This window comes from Pongo abelii, chromosome 5 (assembly GCF_028885655.2).
Source record: "Pongo abelii isolate AG06213 chromosome 5, NHGRI_mPonAbe1-v2.0_pri, whole genome shotgun sequence".
Lineage (NCBI taxonomy): Eukaryota > Metazoa > Chordata > Mammalia > Primates > Hominidae > Pongo > Pongo abelii.
This window is the reverse complement of record NC_071990.2, coordinates 108,019,611-108,024,910: the sequence shown is the minus strand read 5'-3', so window position 1 is coordinate 108,024,910 and position 5,300 is coordinate 108,019,611. Positions and strand designations below refer to the sequence as shown.

At 43.1% G+C, this 5,300-nt stretch overlaps 1 pseudogene; it reads right to left on the bottom strand.

Annotated features, from left to right (window-relative positions):
* Positions 1-3,457: 3,457 nt before the first annotated feature.
* Positions 3,458-3,902, bottom strand: LOC112133923 (trafficking protein particle complex subunit 6A-like; annotated as a pseudogene).
* Positions 3,903-5,300: the final 1,398 nt, after the last annotated feature.

The following is a 5,300-nucleotide window of genomic DNA, read 5'->3' as shown; positions in this document are numbered from 1 at the left end:
CTCACAGATGTGAAGAAAAGCTGAAGAACTAGATGTGAGAATGGGAAAATTAAAGCAGGTGTTGGACTCAAAGCAGCTGAACTCAACTCCACTTACATTCTTAGCTCCTCCAGCTTTCTAGCTTTCAGGTATTTTGCTCGAATTTCAGATTCTGAAAAAGAATTCAATGGTCCTCCTTTGGGTAGCTCATCTACTCCTTGCCTGGAGGACGATTTGAGTGACAGTCGCTATAAGACTGCACACGGTGGGGAACCCAGAGAAGGGAAATCAGTAGCCAGGATGTTGGGGCAGTGGTGAAATGACAGTAACAATGACAAGTGCGACAAAAATAGCCATGCACTATGTCGGTGTGAGAAAGGCATTTCTCTTCACTTATATTTTCTTTTTTTTTTGAGACGGAGTCTCACTCTGTCACCCAGGCTGGAGTGCAGTGGCGCGGTCTCGGCTCACTGCAAGTTCTGCCTCCCGGGTTCACACCATTCTCTTGCCTCAGCCTCCCGAGTAGCTGGGACTACAGGCACCCGCCACCACGCCCGGCTAATTTTTTGTATTTTTAGTGGAGATGGGGTTTCACCTTCTTAGCCAGGATGGTCTCAATCTCTTGACCTCGTGATCCACCCGCCTTGGCCTCTTAAAGTGCTGGGATTATAGGCGTGAGCCACCGTGCCGGGCCATCACTTATATTTTCTTCAGCGTTCCTTGATGTTTTATAGTTTTGCTTATTTAATTTGCATATTACTCATTTAGCTAATTTCTAAGTGTTTCATGCATTTTATTTCTATTGTGACTAGTAGTTTTTTGTTATTTTATTTTGTTATTTTTTATTTATTTACTTTTTTGAGACGGAGTCTCACTCTGTTGCCCAGGCTGGAGTACAATGGCACGGTCTCTGCTCACCGCAATTTCTGCCTCCCGGGCTCAAGTGATTCTCCTGCCTTAGCATCCCGAGTAGCTGGGATTACAGGCATGCCCCACCACGTCCCGCTAATTTTGTATTTTTAGTAGAGACAGGGTTTCTCCATGTTGATCAGGCTGGTCTTGAACTCCTGACCTCAGGTGATCCACCCACTTTAGCTTCCCAAAGTGCTGGGATTATAGGTATGAGCCACTGCGACTGGCCGTGTTTTTTAAACTAAAATATTTTCCATTTTAGTTCACAAACTAAGTACATAAACCTTATTCTTTTTTGTTCTTGTATATTATGCCAGTTTATAGATATACTATAATGTATCTAACCTGTCTTCTACTATTTGGGTTGTTTTAAATCTTTATCCATGAAAACAATGCTGCAGAGAATAATCTTATACATAAGTGATTTCACATGTGTGAATATATCTATAGGAAAAAATTTTGGTAAAGTTTCTGCTAAAAAATATATGCATTTGTATTTTTTAAAGGTTTGGCCAAATTGCCCACCACTGAGATTATACCAATATCACTCCTACCATTGTTGTATGAGAGTGCTTATTTCTGCATATTCTTGCCAATACAGACATTATACATTTTTATATTTGTTAATCTTACAGGTGAGAAAGGCGTCTGTGAGATTTAATTTGTATTTCTCTCATGAGTACAGCTGGTCACTTTTTCATATTTTAAGAACCATTTAAAATTCCTTTTATGTAAACTTTTGCCAATTTTTCTATTAGGTGGTTAATCTTTTTCTTATTGTTTATAGGAACTCTTTATATTTTAGGGAAAGTAGCCCTTTATTTTGATGTGGCCACAAATAATTTATTCCCACTTCGTTGTTTGACTGTTAACTGTTAACTCTGGTTATCCTTAATGATTGAAAGGTTTTTATACCTTGCCATGAGCCCATCAATTGTAAACTATTTTATTTTATTTTATTTATTTCTTTTCTTTTCTTTTTTTTTTTTTTTTTTTTTTTGAGACGGAGTCTTGCTCTTTCGCCAGGTTTGAGTGCAGTGGTGCAATCTTGGCTCACTGCAACCTCTGCCTCCCGGGTTCAAGTGATTCTCCTGACTCAGCCTTCCGAGTAGCTGGGAGTACACACACCCACCACCACGCCTGGGTAATTTTTGTATTTTTAGTGGGACGGGGTTTCACCATGTTGGCCAGGATGATCTCGAACTCTTGACCTCGTGATCCACGTGCCTTGGCCTCTCCAAGTGCTGGGATTACAGGCGTGAGCCACCGTGTCTGGCTATTTATTTATTTATTTATTTAGAGACAGATTCTGTTGCCCAGGCTGGAGTGCAGTGGTATGATCATAACTCACTGTAATCTCAAACTCCCAGCTTCCAGCAATCCCTGCCTCAGCCTACCAAGTAGCTAGGACTACAGATGTGCACCACTGCACCTGGCTAATTTGTGAGCTGTTTTAATTCTGATAAATATTGCTATTCCTTTAATAAATTCTTCCCTTTAGTTTCTTCCCTTTTCTGGATTTCTATTAGTTGGATTGTAGACCTCTTGGATTAACCCTCTAATTTTCTTATCTTTTTTTCATATTTCTCATTATTGCTGGAAAATGGATTAAACTTTCTTTCTTTCTTTCTTTTTTTTGAGATGGAATCTCACTCTGTCACCCAGGCTGGAGTGCAGTGACGCGATCTTGGCTCATTGCAACCTCTGCCTCGTGGGTTGAAGTGATTCTTCTGCCTCGGCTTCCTGAACAGCTGGGATTACAGGTGCCCGCCGCCATGCCCAGCTAATTTTTGTAGTTTTAGTAGAGATGTGTAGAAACTCGAACAGCACTGCATCTACCATGTGTCAGCCTCAAGCCCCTAATTTGAAATTTTTATATTTTTGAGACAGGATCTTGCCTTGTCATTTAGGCTGGAGTGCAGTGGCATAATCACAGCTCACTGCAGCCTCAACCCCCTGGGCTCATGCAGTCCTCCCACCTTCACCATGTTGGCCAGGCTGGTCTTGAACTCCTGACATCAGCTGATCCAACTGCCACAGCCTCCCAAAATGCTGGGATTACAGGCCTGAGGCACCTTGCCACGCCTATTTTCTAATTTGTTAATTAATGTCTTTTCAATTTGGCAATCATATTTTAAATTTTCTAGAGCTATTTCTTGTTTTCAGAGTGTTCTTTTTCCACAAAATTATGTTCTTGTTTTATGGATGAATTATATTTCTTGCTTCTCTGAGGATATGTATAATAATGTTTTGAAATTTTTTTTGCGTACGTAGAACCTTTAGTGAGCATCCGCCATGCAGAGTAATGTGCCCAATGTGGGAATCCTCCACTCCAGTCCCAACTCCCACTGGCATCTCCTTGCTTCCCATGGTGCTCCCACCTCTCTTTGATACTCACTTCCTGAACACATGTGACCCCTAGAGGCTGGGATCCCCAGGACCAGCCCCAAGACCACCCCCAAAAGCAGCAGGCCCAGAGTCCCTGGGCAAAGGGAACTTCTGTCTCCAGAGGGGTTGAGGGCCAGGAGAAGCTGTGAGGCTCAGCTGGAGTGGAGAACTGGGGTCCTCAGGATTTCCAGATTATCACTGGGAACTTACAGGTGGTCAGGGTTGCCACAGAGGCAGTGACCAAACTCTCCATGCCCGGGGTGCTGAGGGTGCCATGCAGGAGGCCACAAGTGAATCCAGGCCCAAGATCATCGGGATGAGGAGTAGAAGCTGTTGTCCTGCAAAAAGTAGGTCCCTTGGTGATTGGTGCACAAGCTGTCCTTCTATTGGAACACAGCCGTCCACAGATTTTTGCATATGAACTTGAGGACACCCAGCTCCTCCCTGAGACGAGCATCTCCAGCAGCAGTCTCTCACCTAGAACCTGGCTCACACAGAAATCCATACTCTCCAGGATCAACAGGCTTATCTTCTGTCCCCTCACGGACAGGGCTGGGTTTGTGATCCCACAGCTCTGCTACCATCTCCATGTGTAGAAACTCGAACAGCACAGCATCCACCATGAGTCAGCCTCATGCCCCTAATTTGAAATTTTTATATATTTTTGAGACAGGATCTTGACTTGTCACTTAGGCTGGAGTGCAGTGGCATAATCACAGCTCACTGCAGCCTCAACCCCCTGTGCTCAAGCAATCCTCCCACCTCAGCCTCCCAAGTAGCTGGGACTACGGGTATGCGCCATCTTGACTGGTGGAAATTTTTTTTTAAAATTTTTGTAGAGATGGAGTCTCGCTATGTTGACCAGGCCAGTCTTGAACTCCTGAGCTCAAGCAATCCTTCCACCTTGGCCTCCCAAGGTGCTAAAATTATGGGTGTGAGCCCCCACAGCTAGCCAATGTTTTTTTAAAATTAATAAATATGCCTTGTGTTATCTGTTTTCTCTAAGATCCTTTAATTCTATTTCTTTGTTTTGCTCTTTGTCTTCCTGTTAGTGGTTCTCCTCAAATGTCTGATAATTCTTGGACAGCCAAGACACAAGTAGTCAAAAAGCTGGTCAGAAGTTCTAGGTGTTTGTCAGAGAGGGGAGGAAAGAACTGATTGACTGGTGGGATTCACTGTAGAGACAGAAGCCAGTAAACGAACTTTTTTTTTTTTGAGCAAATGTCAGTGTCTGTAGGTGTTTTTCTTGACTTGGTCAGTTTCCACAGAAAGGTACCCTCTCATTTTCTCCCTGGGAGTATATGTCTGGCTGTCAACGTTTTGATTGCCAGAGGGGAAAGAGGGTTGGAAGACTCATTCGAAACTCCAACTTTCCTTAAATCCTCATTTCCCTATAGTCCCTTACCCATACCTTTATGTACCTGTACCTGCCCTGCTTAGACCTTTTATGTCCCAACCCTGAAGAGATTAATAGACCTTTCCCTTTTTGCCAGAGTTCGAGAGTAGAGGTTGCCTAGCCTGGCATGGGAAGCAGTGAGAGTGTCCAGGGGACCTCACTGCTCCTTACACAGACTTTCTACACTCCATTTTCTTTTCTCAGCCCGGCAGAACTCCAGCATTCAATGGTAGGCTCCTTCCCCTACCTCAGGGAATCTTTTTGGTCTGAGGTGAGGGTAACTCTTCCTTATTTATCCTATAACCACCCAAATCTCTTATCTGTTCATTCCCTTCCTTCAAAGCCTCGGCCTTTGAAATTCAAAAGCTGAGGAGTTATACCTCTTTTCTCTGCCTTCTGCCCTCATACTCCTTACATAATGATTTGCATGACTGACTGGGATCAAAAGTCAAATGGTAAGAGAATACTTGGAAAAAAAAATCAGTTAAGACTTCAAAAAATATTGTCCTACTGCACTATTATTATACAGTACTGTCTTAGTTCAGACAGCTATAACAAACATATCATAGACTGGGCGTTAAACAACAGAAGTTTATTTCTTTCAGTTCTGGAGGCTAGGAAGTTC